The sequence below is a fragment of the Amblyomma maculatum genome, chromosome 7 (genome assembly GCF_055883805.1).
Source record: "Amblyomma maculatum isolate TAMU_Amacu chromosome 7, ASM5588380v1, whole genome shotgun sequence".
In the NCBI taxonomy this organism is placed as follows: Eukaryota; Metazoa; Arthropoda; class Arachnida; order Ixodida; family Ixodidae; genus Amblyomma; species Amblyomma maculatum.
In genome coordinates this window covers 45,032,992-45,055,505 of record NC_139350.1, presented here as the reverse complement: position 1 = coordinate 45,055,505, position 22,514 = coordinate 45,032,992, and the positions used below count along the sequence as shown (strand labels likewise).

Below are 22,514 nucleotides of genomic sequence, written 5' to 3'. Positions count from 1 at the left end.
TCTATCAACCTTGTTATCTTAGGCTGCACAAACAGTTGGCAACCATGAAGCGGGAAATTTTAAACCATCGACCAGACACTAACTCATTCATGAGGCTTTAAACCGGAAACATTTTTGCATTAAAAAGGGATGTTTTAATGCAAAAATAATAGAAACTGTCTAATATGATCATCTGGCAACTATGAAAGCAGAAATTCAAATCTAGAACAGAAATATCAATGTCTGACAACATAATTAGAACAACAGTGACACAATCAGGTGGAGTTCCTTTTTTTATCAAAATATAGTACAGGATCTGAAGTAAAAGAATCGTTAAATCAAAAATTATGAATATACAAAGTATGTAAATCTATCAACCTTGTTATCTTAGGCTGCAGGAACAGTTGGAAACTATGAAGCGGCAAATTTTAAACCATCGACCAGACACTAACTCATTCATGAGGCTTTAAACCGGAAACATTTTTAGCATTAAAAAGGGATGTTTTAATGCAAAAATAAAAGAAACTGTCTAATATGATCATCTGGCAACTATGAAAGCAGAAATTCAAATCTAGAAAAGAAATATCAATGTCTGACAACATAATTAGAACAACAGTGACAAAATCAGGTGGAGTGTTTTTTTTTGTATCAAAATATAGTGCAGGCTCTCAAGTAAAAGAATCGTTAAACCAAAAATTATGAATATACAAAGTATGTAAATCTAGCAACCTTGTTATCTTAGGCTGCAGGAACAGTTGGAAACTATGAAGCGGCAAATTTTAAACCATCGACCAGACACTAACTCATTCATGAGGCTTTAAACCGGAAACATTTTTAGCATTAAAAAGGGATGTTTTAATGCAAAAATAAAAGAAACTGTCTAATATGATCATCTGGCAACTATGAAAGCAGAAATTCAAATCTAGAAAAGAAATATCAATGTCTGGCAACATAATTAGAACAACAGTGACACAATCAGGTGGAGTTTTTTTTTTGTATCAAAATATAGTACAGGATCTGAAGTAAAAGAATCGTTAAATCAAAAATTATGAATATACAAAGTATGTAAATCTATCAACCTTGTTATCTTAGGCTGCAGGAACAGTTGGAAACTATGAAGCGGCAAATTTTAAACCATTGACCAGACACTAACTCATTCATGAGGCTTTAAACCGGAAACATTGTTAGCATTAAAAAGGGATGTTTTAATGCAAAAATAAAAGAAACTGTCTAATATGATCATCTGGCAACTATGAAAGCAGAAATTCAAATCTAGAAAAGAAATACAGTTGAATCCCGCTATAACGAAATTCACGGTGCACGAAAAAAAATTCGTTCTCGCGGAACTTCGTTATCGCAAAAATTTGACATGAAACGCAGAAAGAATTGCCCAAGCAGCAGCAAAGGCGTTTAATGCCAAAAATCTGTAAGCTTGGTTTGCTTACGCTTCACGGCGAGCAACGCCGTCACGCGATTTTCGTACTCGGTCAGCAAACCCATTGCAACATCGTCGTCTCGGACAGCAACGAAATTCCTGATGACATCAAAAGCGTCCATCGCCTGTACGGCGGTTGCCGCAGCCGGCGCTTCCTGTACGTCGTCGTCTTCTTCATCGGAAGAGTCCTTATCATTCCGGGCAGCTTTTATGATCTGCTCATCACTCACATCTTCGTGAACAACACAAGCGTCAGCGCCGATGTATTTGTCGAGCTCGAGATTAGGCGGCACGGTTCCTATTTCTCCCAGCGTTTTCCAGGCGGCCGCGATCCCCGGAGCCGGTGACGCCTCTTCGTCGTCGTCTGTAACGCCTGGTGTTAGGCCAGCAGAGTGTACGGGTCGACCTTCGGCAAATCCGGCGTGCCTGAAACAGTTCACAATTACTGAGCGCCCCAGTGTGCTCCAGGCAGCAGACATAATCTGCAGTGCCACGTACAAGTCCACCTTCGTGTCTCGGCCGGTTTCAGTGTTAAAAAGCAGCCGCTGAATTAACCTCCCGCGGTAAGCGCGCTTCAGGCTAAGAATCACGCCCTGATCGAGAGGCTGTAAGAAAGACGTGCAATTGGGAGGGAAAAACCTCAGCTCCGTGTTAGTGAGCTTGACTTCGTCGGAGTGATGCATTGAACAATTGTCCAAAAGCAAGCAAACTTTACGGCCCTGCCGCTTCATGTCGCGGTCGAATGCCATCATCCACTCGGTGAAAATAGCGCGGGTCATCCATGACTTGTTGTTCGCCTTGTACTGCACAGGTAGGCTACGAGTTCCCTTAAAACAGCGCGGCTTGGCACTTTTGCCTATGACTAACGGCGGACGCTTGTCCGAGCCATCCATGTTTGTGCAAAGCAGCACTGTGATGCGTTTTTTGCTGTGTTTGCCACCGTGACAGCGCTGCCCCTTGAAGTCGAGCGTCCTAGCCGGCAACATCTCGTAGAATAGCCCGGTCTCGTCGGCGTTGTAAATGTCTGCAGGCGCGAAGTTGCTTAAAATTCCGGCCATGTTACTCGCCTTCCAAGCAGCTGCTCCGTCCACGTCTGCTGACATTGACTCGCCGCACAACACTTTTCCAACGATGTTATGGCGGGCCTTGAAACGGTTTAGCCAGCCAATGCTGGCTTTAAAATCATCAATGCCAAGTAGGCATGCATAGTTCAAGGCTTTCTGCTGGACGATGCTTCCGGACAGGGGGACGTTGCTGGCTCGTGCTTCCACAAACCACGCATGCACTGCTTTGTCCAACTCTTCATGGAGGGGCCGCGTCACCTTTTTGTGCTTCGAGGATGTGCCTGAAGCAAGTGCCATTCTCACGCTGTCCTTATTGCCTAGAATCGTTGACAGCGAACTTGCAGGAATTCCGAAGTCTTCAGCAATTGCCGCTTTCTTCCTTCCGCTTTCTGCTTGGGCGATTATTTGAGCTTTTTGCTCAAGGGAAAGAGTTTTGCGTTTTTTCACTTGCGTTGCCATCGTGTCCTGCGGATGAAAACTCGTCGTTGTCGAAGAGAAAGGCAGCGAGTGAACAACGCGACCACGACACAAAGCCAAAATGGCGGAACTGCAATCACGTGATTTCATGCTTAATGTGGCTTTGGATTTGACTTGGACTTCTCGCCAATAAAACTAGTTTCGGTTTCGATTTTGAACGCGAAAATTTCGTTGAAGCGGAAACGCTCTGCAAAAATGGTTCGTTGTGCAGAGAAATTTAGGCCATTAATTCTTATAGGATACTCGCGGGAAATAAAAAATTATTCGTTGTCGCGGAAATTTCGTTGTGGCGGTATTCGTTGTGGCGGGATTCAATTTTATCAATGTCTGACAACATAATTAGAACAACAGTGACACAATCAGGTGGAGTTTTTTTTTTTGTATCAAAATATAGTACAGGATCTGAAGTAAAAGAATCGTTAAATCAAAAATTATGAATATACAAAGTATGTAAATCCATCAACCTTGTTATCTTAGGCTGCATGAACAGTTGGCAACTATGAAGTGGGAAATTTTAAACCATCGACCAGACACTAACTCATTCATGAGGCTTTAAACCGGAAACATTTTTAGCATTAAAAAGGGATGTTCTAATGCAAAAATAAAAGAAACTGTCTAATATGATCATCTGGCAACTATGAAAGCAGGAATTCAAATCTAGAACAGAAGTATGAATGTCTGACAACATAACTAGGACAACAGTGACACAATCAGGTGGAGTTTTTTTTTGTATCAAAATATAGTGCAGGCTCTGAAGTAAAAGAATCGTTGAACCAAAAATTATGAATATACAAAGTATGTAAATCTATCAACCTTGTTATCTTAGGCTGCACGAACAGTTGGCAACTATGAAGCGGGAAATTTTAAACCATCGACCAGACACTAACTCATTCATGAGGCTTTAAACCGGAAACATTTTTGCATTAAAAAGGGATGTTTTAATGCAAAAATAAAAGAAACTGTCTAATATGATCATCTGGCAACTATGAAAGCAGAAACTCAAATCTAGAACAGAAATATCAATGTCTGACAACATAATTAGAACAACAGTGACACAATCAGGTGGAGTTTTTTTTTGTATCAAAATATAGTACAGGATCTGAAGTAAAAGAATCGTTAAATCAAAAATTATGAATATACAAAGTATGTAAATCTATAAACCTTGTTATCTTAGGCTGCATGAACAGTTGGAAACCATGAAGCGGCAAATTTTAAACCATCGACCAGACACTAACTCATTCATGAGGCTTTAAACCGGAAACATTTTTAGCATTAAAAAGGGATGATTTAATGCAAAAATAAAAGAAACTGTCTAATATGATCATCTGGCAACTATGAAAGCAGAAATTCAAATCTAGAACAGAAATATCAATGTCTGACAACATAATTAGAACAACAGTGACACAATCAGGTGGAGTTTTTTTTGTATCAAAATATAGTGCAGGCTCTGAAGTAAAAGAATCGTTAAACCAAAAATTATGAATATACAAAGTATGTAAATCTAGCAACCTTGTTATCTTAAGCTGCACGAACAGTTGGCAACAATGAAGCGGGAAATTTTAAACCATCGACCAGACACTAACTCATTCATGAGGCTTTAAACTGGAAACATTTTTAGCATTAAAAAGGGATGTTTTAATGCAAAAATAAAAGAAACTGTCTAATATGATCATCTGGCAACTATGAAAGCAGAAATTCAAATCTAGAAAAGAAATATCAATGTCTGACAACATAATTAGAACAACAGTGACACAATCAGGTGGAGTTCTTTTTGTATCAAAATATAGTGCAGGCTCTGAAGTAAAAGAATCGTTAAACCAAAAATTCTGAATATACAAAGTATGTAAATCCATCGACCTTGTTATCTTAGGCTGCACGAACAGTTGGCAACTCAGTTCAGTTCAGGCGTTCAGTCGTGTCCGACTCTTCGTGACCCTATGGACCATGTCACGCCACGCTTTCCGGTCTCTCACTATCTTCTTAACATCACATAGCTTCATCTGCAATGCCTCGAGAATGCCATCTAACCATCGCGTTCGCTGCCTACCCCTTCTCCGGCGACCCTCAACCTTTCCCAACATCAAATCTTTCTCCAGCGACTCCTCTCTTCTCATCAGATGACCAAAGTAGCTGAGCTTTAACTTTAGAATTTGACCCTCCAATGAGCAGTCAGGGTTTATGGTCGACAATATCGACTGATTTGATCTTCTGGCAGTCCAAGGAACTCTTAAGAGTCTTCGCCAGCACCACAATTCAAACGCGTCAATTCTTCGACGGTCAGCCTTTTTCACAGTCCAACTCTCGCATCCATACATCACAACTGGAAAGACCATAGCACGGGTTATACGGATCTTGGTTGGCAGACTAATGTATCTGCTCTTTACTAGGCGGTCAAGGCTAACCATTGCTCTCTTTCCCAGAAGCAGGCGTCTCCTAATTTCATGGCTGCAGTCTCCTTCCGAGGTAATCTTGGCGCCCAAGAACAGAAAATCTGTCACAGCTTCCACTTCTTGTCCATTGATGCTCCAGGACTTGATAGGGCAAGACGCCATGATCTTCGTCTTTTTAATGTTCAGTTTAAGCCCAAACTTCTCACTCTCTTCTTGTACGCGCATCAGAAGTCTCTTGAGTTCCACTTCACTTTCTGCCATTAAAGTGGTATCATCCACATATCTAAGGTTGTTGATACGTTTTCCAGCAATCTTCACTCCAGCTGAAGACTCGTCAAGACCGGCCTTCCTCATGATGCACTCTGCATATAGGTTAAATAGGCAGGGCGACAGTATGCAGCCTTGCCTCACCCCTTTCTCAATCGGAAACCAATCAGTAAGACCATGCCCAGTTCTGACTGTGGCCTCTTGCCCTTCATAAAGGTTCCTGAGGAGACAGATGAGGTGAATTGGAACTGCCATCTCTTGGAGAGCTTGCCACAATCTGCTGTGATCTACGCAGTCAAACGCTTTCGCATAATCAATAAAGCAGAAGTAAATGGGTTTCTGGAACTCTCTTGCTTTTTCCATGATCCAGCGAAGGTTGGCAATTTGGTCTCTAGTTCCTCTGCCCTTGCGAAACCCAGCTTGCACGTCCGGAAGCTCCCGATCCACATACTGCTGCAGCCTACCTTGCAGGATTTTTAACATCACCTTGCTAGCATGCGAAATAAGCGCGATCGTGCGGTAGTTGGAACAATCTTTGGCACTGCCTTTCTTTGGAATGGGGATGTAAACTGACCTCCTCCAATCCTGTGGCCACTGCAGGGTTGTCCAAATCTTTTGACATAATGTATGCAGTGTGTTTACAGCGTCGTGGTTGAGGTTTTGAAGCAACTCAGCTGGAATACCATCAATTCCGCTAGCTTTGTTCTTAGCAAGGCTGGCTAAGGCCCATTCAACTTCACTCTTCAGGATGCCCGGCTCGAGATCAGTAATCACAACCGTCCTATGTTGGGTTTGCACATCCGGGTCCTTCTTGTACAGTTCTTCTGTGTATTCCTGCCACCTCTTCTTTATCTCTGAGGCTTCAGTGAGGTCCTGGCTTCGTTTGTCCTTATCAAGCCCAGCTTAGCACAGAAGCTTCCTTTGATATCTTTGATTGTCTTATACAGAGCTCTTGTGTTCCTTAATTGGCTGTTGTCCTCAACTGCTTGACACTGTATGTTCAGGAAGGCATTCTTATCTCTCCTTGCTATTTTCTGAAAATCCGCATTGAGAACCTTGTATCTTTCTCTTTCCCCCATACCTTTTGCCATCCTCCTTTCCTCAGCTATTTGCAAAGCCTCTTCAGATAACCAGTTTGCTTTTTTGCATTTCTTTTGCTTTGGAACTACCTTAGTAGCAACTTCTTGTATTATATCACGAACATCAGTCCACATCTCTTCGGGCTCTTTGTCTTCTAGATCTAATTCTTGAAATCGATTCCTCACTTCCACAGCATATTCTAATGGAATCTGATCCAGATCATACCTGAAAGGCCTTCTAGTTTTCTGCGTTTTCCTCAATCGAAGCTTAATTTTGGCAACAAGAAGCTGATGATCGGTGCCACAATCGGCCCCAGGCCTTGTTTTTACTGCTTGTATAGCGCTTCTCCATCTCTGCCGGCAAATAATATAATCGATCTGATTCCTGTACAGACCGTCCGGTGAAATCCATGTGTACAGGCGCCTCTTGTGCTGTTGAAAATGAGTATTCGCTATGGTCAGGTTGTTTTCTTGACTGAACTCTACTAGCCTCTGTCCAGCTTCATTTGGCTCACCAAGACCGAACTTGCCTGTAATTCCGGATATTTCTTCACTCCCGACCTTAGCATTCCAGTCTCCTTTGAGAAAAACGACGTCTGATGATGGGGTGCGGTCTAAAAGGCATTGTAGGTCCGCATAAAATCTCTCAACGTCAGCTTCTTCAGCAGCAGTCGTCGGTGCATAGACTTGGATAACTGTTATGTTGAAAGGGTGACCTTGGATCCGAAGTGAAATCATTCGGTCGTTTATGGCGTTGTACCCTAGCACTGCTTCGCCCATTCTTCTGTTTACTATGAGAGCGATCCCCCATTCCTTCTCTTGGATTCGTGCCCACAATAAAAGACATAATGGTCGCCGGAGTTAAATTCTCCCATTCCGGTCCACTTGAGCTCGCTGATACCCAAGATATCAATGTTCAATCTGTCCATTTCTCGCTTGACGATATCCAGTTTACCTTGCGTCATAGATCTTACATTCCATGTTGCTATGTGATATATCTCCTTGCAACATCGGACTTTCCGGTCGCTTCCCGACACATCCACAACTGAGCGTCCTTTTGGCTTTAGCCCAGCCGCTTCATTCGTCCTGGAGCTACTAGGAATCGCCCTTTGTTCATCCCCAGTAACATGTGGGACGCCTTCCAACCTGGGGGGCTCACCTTCCGGCGCCATATCGAAGCGGAAATTTTAAACCACTGACCAGACACTAACTCATTCATGAGGCTTTAAACTGGAAACATTTTTAGCATTAAAAAGGGATGCTTTAATGCAAAAATAAAAGAAACTGTCTAATATGATCATCTGGCAACTATGAAAGCAGAAATTCAAATCTAGAAAAGAAATATCAATGTCTGACAACATAATTAGAACAACAGTGACACAATCAGGTGGAGTTTTTTTTTTTTGTATCAAAATATAGTACAGGATCTGAAGTAAAAGAATCGTTAAATCAAAAATTATGAATATACAAAGTATGTAAATCCATCAACCTTGTTATCTTAGGCTGCATGAACAGTTGGCAACTATGAAGTGGGAAATTTTAAACCATCGACCAGACACTAACTCATTCATGAGGCTTTAAACCGGAAACATTTTTAGCATTAAAAAGGGATGTTCTAATGCAAAAATAAAAGAAACTGTCTAATATGATCATCTGGCAACTATGAAAGCAGGAATTCAAATCTAGAACAGAAGTATGAATGTCTGACAACATAACTAGGACAACAGTGACACAATCAGGTGGAGTTTTTTTTTGTATCAAAATATAGTGCAGGCTCTGAAGTAAAAGAATCGTTGAACCAAAAATTATGAATATACAAAGTATGTAAATCTATCAACCTTGTTATCTTAGGCTGCACGAACAGTTGGCAACTATGAAGCGGGAAATTTTAAACCATCGACCAGACACTAACTCATTCATGAGGCTTTAAACCGGAAACATTTTTGCATTAAAAAGGGATGTTTTAATGCAAAAATAAAAGAAACTGTCTAATATGATCATCTGGCAACTATGAAAGCAGAAACTCAAATCTAGAACAGAAATATCAATGTCTGACAACATAATTAGAACAACAGTGACACAATCAGGTGGAGTTTTTTTTTGTATCAAAATATAGTACAGGATCTGAAGTAAAAGAATCGTTAAATCAAAAATTATGAATATACAAAGTATGTAAATCTATAAACCTTGTTATCTTAGGCTGCATGAACAGTTGGAAACCATGAAGCGGCAAATTTTAAACCATCGACCAGACACTAACTCATTCATGAGGCTTTAAACCGGAAACATTTTTAGCATTAAAAAGGGATGATTTAATGCAAAAATAAAAGAAACTGTCTAATATGATCATCTGGCAACTATGAAAGCAGAAATTCAAATCTAGAACAGAAATATCAATGTCTGACAACATAATTAGAACAACAGTGACACAATCAGGTGGAGTTTTTTTTGTATCAAAATATAGTGCAGGCTCTGAAGTAAAAGAATCGTTAAACCAAAAATTATGAATATACAAAGTATGTAAATCTAGCAACCTTGTTATCTTAAGCTGCACGAACAGTTGGCAACAATGAAGCGGGAAATTTTAAACCATCGACCAGACACTAACTCATTCATGAGGCTTTAAACTGGAAACATTTTTAGCATTAAAAAGGGATGTTTTAATGCAAAAATAAAAGAAACTGTCTAATATGATCATCTGGCAACTATGAAAGCAGAAATTCAAATCTAGAAAAGAAATATCAATGTCTGACAACATAATTAGAACAACAGTGACACAATCAGGTGGAGTTCTTTTTGTATCAAAATATAGTGCAGGCTCTGAAGTAAAAGAATCGTTAAACCAAAAATTCTGAATATACAAAGTATGTAAATCCATCGACCTTGTTATCTTAGGCTGCACGAACAGTTGGCAACTCAGTTCAGTTCAGGCGTTCAGTCGTGTCCGACTCTTCGTGACCCTATGGACCATGTCACGCCACGCTTTCCGGTCTCTCACTATCTTCTTAACATCACATAGCTTCATCTGCAATGCCTCGAGAATGCCATCTAACCATCGCGTTCGCTGCCTACCCCTTCTCCGGCGACCCTCAACCTTTCCCAACATCAAATCTTTCTCCAGCGACTCCTCTCTTCTCATCAGATGACCAAAGTAGCTGAGCTTTAACTTTAGAATTTGACCCTCCAATGAGCAGTCAGGGTTTATGGTCGACAATATCGACTGATTTGATCTTCTGGCAGTCCAAGGAACTCTTAAGAGTCTTCGCCAGCACCACAATTCAAACGCGTCAATTCTTCGACGGTCAGCCTTTTTCACAGTCCAACTCTCGCATCCATACATCACAACTGGAAAGACCATAGCACGGGTTATACGGATCTTGGTTGGCAGACTAATGTATCTGCTCTTTACTAGGCGGTCAAGGCTAACCATTGCTCTCTTTCCCAGAAGCAGGCGTCTCCTAATTTCATGGCTGCAGTCTCCTTCCGAGGTAATCTTGGCGCCCAAGAACAGAAAATCTGTCACAGCTTCCACTTCTTGTCCATTGATGCTCCAGGACTTGATAGGGCAAGACGCCATGATCTTCGTCTTTTTAATGTTCAGTTTAAGCCCAAACTTCTCACTCTCTTCTTGTACGCGCATCAGAAGTCTCTTGAGTTCCACTTCACTTTCTGCCATTAAAGTGGTATCATCCACATATCTAAGGTTGTTGATACGTTTTCCAGCAATCTTCACTCCAGCTGAAGACTCGTCAAGACCGGCCTTCCTCATGATGCACTCTGCATATAGGTTAAATAGGCAGGGCGACAGTATGCAGCCTTGCCTCACCCCTTTCTCAATCGGAAACCAATCAGTAAGACCATGCCCAGTTCTGACTGTGGCCTCTTGCCCTTCATAAAGGTTCCTGAGGAGACAGATGAGGTGAATTGGAACTGCCATCTCTTGGAGAGCTTGCCACAATCTGCTGTGATCTACGCAGTCAAACGCTTTCGCATAATCAATAAAGCAGAAGTAAATGGGTTTCTGGAACTCTCTTGCTTTTTCCATGATCCAGCGAAGGTTGGCAATTTGGTCTCTAGTTCCTCTGCCCTTGCGAAACCCAGCTTGCACGTCCGGAAGCTCCCGATCCACATACTGCTGCAGCCTACCTTGCAGGATTTTTAACATCACCTTGCTAGCATGCGAAATAAGCGCGATCGTGCGGTAGTTGGAACAATCTTTGGCACTGCCTTTCTTTGGAATGGGGATGTAAACTGACCTCCTCCAATCCTGTGGCCACTGCAGGGTTGTCCAAATCTTTTGACATAATGTATGCAGTGTGTTTACAGCGTCGTGGTTGAGGTTTTGAAGCAACTCAGCTGGAATACCATCAATTCCGCTAGCTTTGTTCTTAGCAAGGCTGGCTAAGGCCCATTCAACTTCACTCTTCAGGATGCCCGGCTCGAGATCAGTAATCACAACCGTCCTATGTTGGGTTTGCACATCCGGGTCCTTCTTGTACAGTTCTTCTGTGTATTCCTGCCACCTCTTCTTTATCTCTGAGGCTTCAGTGAGGTCCTGGCTTCGTTTGTCCTTATCAAGCCCAGCTTAGCACAGAAGCTTCCTTTGATATCTTTGATTGTCTTATACAGAGCTCTTGTGTTCCTTAATTGGCTGTTGTCCTCAACTGCTTGACACTGTATGTTCAGGAAGGCATTCTTATCTCTCCTTGCTATTTTCTGAAAATCCGCATTGAGAACCTTGTATCTTTCTCTTTCCCCCATACCTTTTGCCATCCTCCTTTCCTCAGCTATTTGCAAAGCCTCTTCAGATAACCAGTTTGCTTTTTTGCATTTCTTTTGCTTTGGAACTACCTTAGTAGCAACTTCTTGTATTATATCACGAACATCAGTCCACATCTCTTCGGGCTCTTTGTCTTCTAGATCTAATTCTTGAAATCGATTCCTCACTTCCACAGCATATTCTAATGGAATCTGATCCAGATCATACCTGAAAGGCCTTCTAGTTTTCTGCGTTTTCCTCAATCGAAGCTTAATTTTGGCAACAAGAAGCTGATGATCGGTGCCACAATCGGCCCCAGGCCTTGTTTTTACTGCTTGTATAGCGCTTCTCCATCTCTGCCGGCAAATAATATAATCGATCTGATTCCTGTACAGACCGTCCGGTGAAATCCATGTGTACAGGCGCCTCTTGTGCTGTTGAAAATGAGTATTCGCTATGGTCAGGTTGTTTTCTTGACTGAACTCTACTAGCCTCTGTCCAGCTTCATTTGGCTCACCAAGACCGAACTTGCCTGTAATTCCGGATATTTCTTCACTCCCGACCTTAGCATTCCAGTCTCCTTTGAGAAAAACGACGTCTGATGATGGGGTGCGGTCTAAAAGGCATTGTAGGTCCGCATAAAATCTCTCAGCGTCAGCTTCTTCAGCAGCAGTCGTCGGTGCATAGACTTGGATAACTGTTATGTTGAAAGGGTGACCTTGGATCCGAAGTGAAATCATTCGGTCGTTTATGGCGTTGTACCCTAGCACTGCTTCGCCCATTCTTCTGTTTACTATGAGAGCGATCCCCCATTCCTTCTCTTGGATTCGTGCCCACAATAAAAGACATAATGGTCGCCGGAGTTAAATTCTCCCATTCCGGTCCACTTGAGCTCGCTGATACCCAAGATATCAATGTTCAATCTGTCCATTTCTCGCTTGACGATATCCAGTTTACCTTGCGTCATAGATCTTACATTCCATGTTGCTATGTGATATATCTCCTTGCAACATCGGACTTTCCGGTCGCTTCCCGACACATCCACAACTGAGCGTCCTTTTGGCTTTAGCCCAGCCGCTTCATTCGTCCTGGAGCTACTAGGAATCGCCCTTTGTTCATCCCCAGTAACATGTGGGACGCCTTCCAACCTGGGGGGCTCACCTTCCGGCGCCATATCGAAGCGGAAATTTTAAACCACTGACCAGACACTAACTCATTCATGAGGCTTTAAACTGGAAACATTTTTAGCATTAAAAAGGGATGCTTTAATGCAAAAATAAAAGAAACTGTCTAATATGATCATCTGGCAACTATGAAAGCAGAAATTCAAATCTAGAAAAGAAATATCAATGTCTGACAACATAATTAGAACAACAGTGACACAATCAGGTGGAGTTCTTTTTGTATCAAAATATAGTGCAGGCTCTGAAGTAAAAGAATCGTTAAACCAAAAATTCTGAATATACAAAGTATGTAAATCCATCGACCTTGTTATCTTAGGCTGCACGAACAGTTGGCAACTCAGTTCAGTTCAGGCGTTCAGTCGTGTCCGACTCTTCGTGACCCTATGGACCATGTCACGCCACGCTTTCCGGTCTCTCACTATCTTCTTAACATCACATAGCTTCATCTGCAATGCCTCGAGAATGCCATCTAACCATCGCGTTCGCTGCCTACCCCTTCTCCGGCGACCCTCAACCTTTCCCAACATCAAATCTTTCTCCAGCGACTCCTCTCTTCTCATCAGATGACCAAAGTAGCTGAGCTTTAACTTTAGAATTTGACCCTCCAATGAGCAGTCAGGGTTTATGGTCGACAATATCGACTGATTTGATCTTCTGGCAGTCCAAGGAACTCTTAAGAGTCTTCGCCAGCACCACAATTCAAACGCGTCAATTCTTCGACGGTCAGCCTTTTTCACAGTCCAACTCTCGCATCCATACATCACAACTGGAAAGACCATAGCACGGGTTATACTGATCTTGGTTGGCAGACTAATGTATCTGCTCTTTACTAGGCGGTCAAGGCTAACCATTGCTCTCTTTCCCAGAAGCAGGCGTCTCCTAATTTCATGGCTGCAGTCTCCTTCCGAGGTAATCTTGGCGCCCAAGAACAGAAAATCTGTCACAGCTTCCACTTCTTGTCCATTGATGCTCCAGGACTTGATAGGGCAAGACGCCATGATCTTCGTCTTTTTAATGTTCAGTTTAAGCCCAAACTTCTCACTCTCTTCTTGTACGCGCATCAGAAGTCTCTTGAGTTCCACTTCACTTTCTGCCATTAAAGTGGTATCATCCACATATCTAAGGTTGTTGATACGTTTTCCAGCAATCTTCACTCCAGCTGAAGACTCCCCAGTAAACACCAACCCATCTATGAGACGGCTATAAACTGTCTTGCCAAGACAAGCAAGATGCCCGATAGATGTCTCAGTAGACCTCTGAGATGGCTACTAAACGTATATAATATGTCTTGACAAGATATGCAAGACATTGCCAGATGTCTTGATATTTCTTGTAGTGATCTTGTAGCTCAGCTAATGCACCCACTTTTTTAGGCTACAAGACGTCTTGCAAGATATCTCCTAGAAATCTGAAAGACAAATAACTTACTAAACGTAAGTCAGTCTAGCAGATAGCTATAAGGCATCTTGCCCAAGACAAACAAGTCACCTTATAGACATCTGAAGTGGCACCGAAGACAGCTGATAGACACTTAAAAGATGCTTTGACAAGATATGAAAGATGTTTTTATATGTCTTGGTACTTATTGTAGCTGCCTTCTAGCTCAGCTAATGCACCCACTTTTTTAAGCTGCAAGACGTCTTGCAAGTCATCATCTAGAGATCATTAAAATAGATTCTGAATGTCTAAAATGAGCTCTAGAATCTACTGCAATGCTCTAAATTATTTATTCCCAGCTATTTCTCGCAAAACAGTCTGAAATGCTTATGTATTTGCAGAGGTTTTCAACACCACTGCCAGACAAAAAATATAGTCTCATCAGATGCTACAACTAAAGCTGCATTGCCGTCACACAGCCACGGTGCTCTTTCACACATTCAGTTATGATGCAAGCTAAACTGATGTACAATTGTAAATCATTAATTCTCACGCACTACAACTGTTGTCTAGTAATGAGAACTGTATGTTTTTATTACAAAGCGTGCCACATTTCACTGTTAATGGCCATCAGGTGCTCTTTAGAAAGTTTGGTAGTAACTGCACCCAATGCTAGAAAATGAGATGAGTAAACTACAGAACTCTTTAATTTCCTCAACATTATACATTGCAAATAGGCAACTTAAACAATCTCATGCATGTTAAAAGCAAGGAAAGCCACAAGCAACAGTATGCAAATGAAAAAATGTGGTTCTCTGAAGCCTAATATTGTACCAAGGAAGAAAACACCAGAAAGAGCCAACTCACGAACACATGACATGTAAAGAATGATGCACATTGTCATTCATTCTCACAGACATTAAAACTGCAAACAGTAAGTGAGAACTGTACACATTCTTTGTTACAAAACATGCCACACTGTACGGTGGACAGCCATGGTTGGGTGCTCTTTGGGAGATTCGGCAATAACTACAAAAGATGCTAGGAAACAAAATGTGTAAATCATATATTTGATTTTTTTTCAACAATGCCCTACGAAGTTACAAGCACAGAAACTAGACACTACAAGTGGTATGAAAATGACAAAATAATAATGCAGTTCTCTCCAAGCTTAAAATGATCTGTTTACAAAAGAATGACAACATCCATACTCCAAACAAGAACAGGAAATGACTAGAAATAAACAGGGATAGGTATGCAAAAGTGTACAAAACTGGTTGAGTGGTTGAACGAACTATCTGCATAATGTTTGTATAAAATAAAACAAAGCAACAAATTCGAATGAAAAAGCTTCAGTATACAGAAAAAGGCGCATTCACAAAGGACCATCATCACGTGTTGCATTTCATACTATATGTGCATGCATGTCACCAACTGAATGCTGGTCATACATCTTGTAGAAACTGCGCAAACACTTGAGCAATAGGCACGACATCAAATCCATTAAAAAATCTACACTGCAAAAAAAAAGAAGCCAAGACTGCTTCACTGCTGCTGTTTCTGTTAGCATGACTAGAATGCACTGAAAAAAAAATGCAATGGCTGCATGCCTGTCATAGTTACATTCTACTATCATAACTAAAAAGTACTAAGAAAAAAGGTAGCAGGTAAGGGTCATACATCACTCTACAAGAAACACTAGAAGGCACCATAAGGAAAAAAAAAGGAAGGAGCAAAAGGTTCGCATCCCTGTCATTGTACATACCAACCACTATATTCCATATCAAAAGCTGTTTGCAGCACTACAAAAGATAAGGGCAGCATGAACCAGCCATGATGGCACCAACTGCCCTTACCTTTTGTAGTGCAGCAAACAGCTTGCGAGGAGTACAGAAGGCACAGCAAAACAAAAAAAAAAAGAGAATAAAATTCAGTGTTGCACACGATGCTGCTCTTCACATTCTGCTGGTATAAAAGAAGGAAGTTAACTGCTGAGATAGTTGGTTTTCAGAAATAAAAAAGGTATTTAGCATAACACAGACACACACAAGAAAGAAGACACCACATGTACTTACTACAACTGTTTATTTAGGGGAAAGCAGTCGATGCATAGCTTTCACTGCTGATGTGCACATGTACAAGGAAACAGGAAAACAGCACCAATCTTATCAAAGCAGGTATGAGAAATATCTGCAGCCTCAAAGAAAAGCTGGAGTGTCACTGACACAGCTCAAACCTGTTTAATGTATAGATGGTATCCTCTGCTCCCTGAAAGCTTGCTCAGCTATGCCATCACATAAGCTACGAAAACAAACAGGTCGGCTGTCAGAAGAGACATGGCCAGCATTTCGTAAAGTGCACCACCATCTATAAAATTCTACTGTCATGTAGAAAAATCTTATTTTGCACAAGCAGGATTCTGCGTCAATGGCCAACTTAGGGAACATGCAAAAGACATTAACAATGAAGGTGAGCGACTTCTCTTGCACCGTAGGGTTTGCACCAATTGTGAAAACTGTAGGTAACGGCTCATGAAACACTAGAAGCCCTGTAACCTGCTTCTTTAGAAGCAGGTTACAGCTGTGTCAGCAGCAAATTGGTTTTTCTTATGAGACTGAAGAAACATTTCTCACGCATAGTTTGACAAAATGGTGCTGTTTCCATGTTGCCTTGTACCCGTGCGCATCACCTGAGTAGGCTATGTATATCGGCTGCTTTCCGCTGAACAGTTGCAAGTGCTGATGGTGTCCTCTGTCTTGTGTGCGACTGTGTTACGCTAAATAGCCTGTTATTATGCATGGAGAAAAGGCATTGAAAAAAAAAAACAAGGTCTGAATACCACTGCCAACATTCTGGCATGAAAGCATCGTAAAATGAGGGAGCTGGCATGGGTTGTGCATCTGTTATTCTGTACAACCCTAGAGGGCAGAGAAAATTGAAAAAAAAAAAAAGAAAACTTCTGGGGCTATCAGATCCACTGCAGTCAGTTACAAATTAAGAGTGAAGGGGCGAATATCCCTAAAAGAAGGCTTTTCTGCCAATCAGATCGTTCTCAACACTGGCACCACTTCAGCCCTTGTCCACAGCTAACTAGGCTGGGCAGCTTTTTCTTTATCGGTACTGAACACCAGCTGCACTGCCTCTTTTTGTCACCTACTGCCATGAAAAGGGGGAATTCCTTTGTGGCTCAATTGATTGGGAGGCTCCTCTCTGTCAATTGTTGGAGGCCTACCTTTGCAAAATTACAGCTTCAAACTTGAGTTGTAAATGAGCACAGAAGGTGCCTTGATCCCAGCTGCTTGCTATTGTGGCACTGTTCATGGTGGCTGTGCAGCGCCTTTAGATGTGGACTTGGTCTTTGTCACAAGGCAAACACCAACCACTCTTTTGTGACGTCGGCAAAACTAAGTTTCATTGGTGTTGAAGGCTTTCCATGTCACACCTGCCAGGATTAAAATCAAAAGCACGATTTAGATATATGAGCTCCCAAACAGAAGGAAAAAGTCCCACTGTTGGCAACTCTAAGTTTTTGGCACAGTCAAACCATACCTGTGTATTCAGTCAGTAGCCCGCGACTGCCCAGTGAGATGTCAGTCCTGTGGCCCTCATTGCTAAGTTGTGTTTGCAGCACAGACAGGAAAAGGATAGTTGCTAGGCAGCCGTGGAGGTGGTGGCAACCTGCAAGGTGTTCCAATGCTTTAAAGATTTCTTGTGAAGTTTAATAAAGCAAATCACTGACTACAAAACATAGGATAAGAATTTAACCTCAAAATATGTCACATAAGGTTGAGAGTACTGAGTACACAATAAAAATATGTTTAACCAAGACACGCACTAGCAGCACAAAATAGTGCTGAGTATAATATATGTATATTAATAACTCCTTGATGACCTCGAAGGCTAAAACATTTTCTTGTCTTCACCAACAGACACACCTGAAGAGAACCACCATTTTCCTGATTTATACATTTCTTTTTTTTTATTGAGAGTCACTTTCTATGCTGGGTAAGGTTCCTGCCTCTGAGTTTACTAAGTGTTTCATTCGACATATGTAGAGAAGAAATAAATCTATGTATCATGTATCTATGTATGGATGCATTACCTATGTATGTATCTATGCATGTATATATGTAGGTACCTATGTATGTATGCATCACCAGGTTTTCCTAGAACAAATGAAAGCAATATTTTAAACAGCGAGCATGCACCCAGAGCAAAAAAAAAAAGAATGCATAGCTCACTTGCTTGAGCTGTTGGGTAAGTGTTTTGTTTACATGAAAATTCGAGCAGACACAAAATAACAAGAGCACCAAACACAGACACAACAGCACAATGTGAAAAAGAGCATTAAATTCTAAATTCTGAAGTTATTTCTAAGTTAAATAATTCTAAAGTTAAAGCTCAGCTACTTTGGTCATCTGATGAGAAGAGAGGAGTCGCTGGAGAAAGATTTGATGCTGGAAAAGGTTGAGGGTCGCCGGAGAAGGGGTAGGCAGCGAACGCTATGGTTAGATGACATCCTCGAGGCACTGCAGAGGAAGTTATGTGATGTTAGGAAGATAGTGAGAGACCGGAAAGCGTGGCGTGACATGGTCCATAGGGTCACGAAGAGTCGGACACGACTGAATTGAACTGAACTGAAATTAAATGAAGGTATTTCACCTTTGATGCCAAACACCTTCACTTCGGGAGGAGTCCGTATGCTATCAAAAGGTTTGCGTGGAGTCACAGCTTTGTTGTTGAGGACAGCCAGAAGGCATACACTGAACCCATTTATAACATGGCTACATTCTATACGCCTTACAAGTAAGTTATGATTCAGTACTCTCTTTTCTTTTCCCAGTTCTGGATAGGAAGAGTCTGTTGGCCCTGAAGCAAGAAAACAAATGAAATTGATATGTCTTTGTGTATTATAATAGGCTTTTCGTTATATGAGGTCCGTCCGAAAGATTTGCTTTCGATTTCTTTCTGTACCAATTCAACTGAAGCTTAATTTCTTAAAACATTTCCGCCAAAAATAAAAAAAAAAAAAACCTGAGGACCAAAGCAAATAGAGCACCAGCACATCACACAGCATGCAGTTCAGGAACTTAAAAAGAACTAAATTGTGCTTTCTGACTATATGAAAATGTAAAATCACTTTGGTCATCTGATGAGAAGAGAGGAGTCGCTGGAGAAAGATTTGATGCTGGAAAAGGTTGAGGGTCGCCGGAGAAGGGGTAGGCAGCGAACGCTATTGTTAGATGGCATCCTCGAGGCAATCACGGCAATGTAATGGCTGACTGTAAACATTTTATGAACTATTAAAATTAAATCACTGCAGAATGTTTGTACGCCGTTCCTATCTCGCTATGTGTTTCAACTTGTGCCTGTGAACAGGCCGAAAGTATTTTGCTAGCAGTTGGGAGAGTCGCTGTGGCCAGAATGCACCTTACCCTCCCCTCTAAGGCGGTTTATTGAGATCGTTCTCTTTCTTTTTCGCAACCGCGGCATAACTTAGCGCGTATAGAGCTCTGCAGGCTGAGAAACAATGCACGGCTTCCACTGGACGGTGCGTATTTTCTGTATCTTGCTGCAGAGTGAAGGCCACACTAAGCATGCAGACTTTCGTGCTCAGTTGTGTTTCCTGGGAAAGTGTTAGAACCAGCGGCAATCAACGAAAGACGTCGGATCGCCAAGCTCATTTTGAAGAATTACATCGCGAGGTTCCGCCGCCAATGGCAGTTCACGAAACGCGGCGAGTGGAATTACAAGCGAAAAACCTTCCTGCATGCACAAAACTGTAGATGCGCCATAAAACACCGCCTTTCGTACTGACTAAACGGTCCGCGCGCGCTATCTTGCTCGCCCATACAGCCTGCGCCGGCGGATGCAAACAACGGTCCTTGCAGCATTTTTATCGGAAAAAGAAAACACTCAGTCACTTTACTGCTCCATTAAGTGATTCATTTAGAAGAAACAATTTCTTACTCACCAAGCGAAGCTTGCCTTGCAGCCAGAAGTAGCAGCCGCTGTGCGGGATACATTTTCAACGCAGTCACAAACCAACGGTCTAACGTGCAGACACGACTAGACACGACGAAAATTTGAAATGGCCAGCCGCCGAGCAGCGCATTGATACAATAACTTTAAAAACAATAGAAATCTGAAATATATTTCATAAAACAAGCTATACAAGTAAAATGTAACTGTTGCTTATGACGTATTTGTTTCAAAACGGTAAATACAACCTGCGTCTTGCGTAATTATTTTGGCGCACTATTTTCTATCTCGCTGTAAAGAGGAGGGGTGCGAAAAGGCCACGGCGCGCGAAGTTTGGGAATGGCGGATCGTGCATAGCTGGCGTTCCGTATTAACATCGGCGCAGCAAATCTTTCCTCTGTGCGAACTACTGGCTTTTATCACACACGGATACATCGCTAGCTTACTTTGTCGTTGTGAACACTCGGAGTTTGGAGTCTTCCGGCGGAATGGACTGCGCCCAGTGAGGTCGAACACAGTACGCGTGTGGCTATCGGCTGCAGAAATGAAGGTGTCAGCGGCTTTTGTACATTATGTTCAGATACCCATCGCCTAAACAGCATTTCTTGGTGCCATATTGGTCCTGCATGCTGGAAACAGCCCAAATTGCATGCTTAATTCAAAAGCGCAGGCACTTTGGATACAGTATTTTGCAAGCTGAAAAATTGCTAGAACAAACCTTCGACAATTTATACTTGTATACAGAACAGTGTCGTCCAGTTAAATTGTGTACATATTGCACTATAGGCGCATATGTGACCCTGAAACGTCTTGTTAGGAAGTATGGCAGACTTCTGAAGCAGAACTCTAGAAGACATCTGGCGTTAGCCGGCTAATAACTGTCTTGCGTAGCTGAAGACAAAAATTCTTCACTAGACAGATTCCAGACATCTTGCCGATGATGTCTTCTAGACTAGCACCAAGCAACGTCTTGTAGATGTCTTTGATAGCTCAAGATATATGTGACCAATATAGACATATCAAGACAGCTACAAGATATTCTGTGCTCAGTGGGTCGTCAAGACCGGCCTTCCTCATGATGCACTCTGCATATAGGTTAAATAGGCAGGGCGACAGTATGCAGCCTTGCCTCACCCCTTTCTCAATCGGAAACCAATCAGTAAGACCATGCCCAGTTCTGACTGTGGCCTCTTGCCCTTCATAAAGGTTCCTGAGGAGACAGATGAGGTGAATTGGAACTGCCATCTCTTGGAGAGCTTGCCACAATCTGCTGTGATCTACGCAGTCAAACGCTTTCGCATAATCAATAAAGCAGAAGTAAATGGGTTTCTGGAACTCTCTTGCTTTTTCCATGATCCAGCGAAGGTTGGCAATTTGGTCTCTAGTTCCTCTGCCCTTGCGAAACCCAGCTTGCACGTCCGGAAGCTCCCGATCCACATACTGCTGCAGCCTACCTTGCAGGATTTTTAACATCACCTTGCTAGCATGCGAAATAAGCGCGATCGTGCGGTAGTTGGAACAATCTTTGGCACTGCCTTTCTTTGGAATGGGGATGTAAACTGACCTCCTCCAATCCTGTGGCCACTGCAGGGTTGTCCAAATCTTTTGACATAATGTATGCAGTGTGTTTACAGCGTCGTGGTTGAGGTTTTGAAGCAACTCAGCTGGAATACCATCAATTCCGCTAGCTTTGTTCTTAGCAAGGCTGGCTAAGGCCCATTCAACTTCACTCTTCAGGATGCCCGGCTCGAGATCAGTAATCACAACCGTCCTATGTTGGGTTTGCACATCCGGGTCCTTCTTGTACAGTTCTTCTGTGTATTCCTGCCACCTCTTCTTTATCTCTGAGGCTTCAGTGAGGTCCTGGCTTCGTTTGTCCTTTATCAAGCCCAGCTTAGCACAGAAGCTTCCTTTGATATCTTTGATTGTCTTATACAGAGCTCTTGTGTTCCTTAATTGGCTGTTGTCCTCAACTGCTTGACACTGTATGTTCAGGAAGGCATTCTTATCTCTCCTTGCTATTTTCTGAAAATCCGCATTGAGAACCTTGTATCTTTCTCTTTCCCCCATACCTTTTGCCATCCTCCTTTCCTCAGCTATTTGCAAAGCCTCTTCAGATAACCAGTTTGCTTTTTTGCATTTCTTTTGCTTTGGAACTACCTTAGTAGCAACTTCTTGTATTATATCACGAACATCAGTCCACATCTCTTCGGGCTCTTTGTCTTCTAGATCTAATTCTTGAAATCGATTCCTCACTTCCACAGCATATTCTAATGGAATCTGATCCAGATCATACCTGAAAGGCCTTCTAGTTTTCTGCGTTTTCCTCAATCGAAGCTTAATTTTGGCAACAAGAAGCTGATGATCGGTGCCACAATCGGCCCCAGGCCTTGTTTTTACTGCTTGTATAGCGCTTCTCCATCTCTGCCGGCAAATAATATAATCGATCTGATTCCTGTACAGACCGTCCGGTGAAATCCATGTGTACAGGCGCCTCTTGTGCTGTTGAAAATGAGTATTC

The 22,514-nt window shown here is 42.1% G+C and overlaps 1 long non-coding RNA gene across 1 annotated transcript; it reads right to left on the bottom strand.

The window, feature by feature from the left end:
* Positions 1-16,822: 16,822 nt before the first annotated feature.
* On the bottom strand, positions 16,823-20,440 carry LOC146183104 (uncharacterized). Its single transcript, XR_014708720.1, has 3 exons — positions 19,986-20,440; positions 17,561-17,689; positions 16,823-17,453 (listed from the first exon to the last, which is right to left on the bottom strand). It is a non-coding gene; the product is annotated as an uncharacterized LOC146183104 (long non-coding RNA).
* Positions 20,441-22,514: the final 2,074 nt, after the last annotated feature.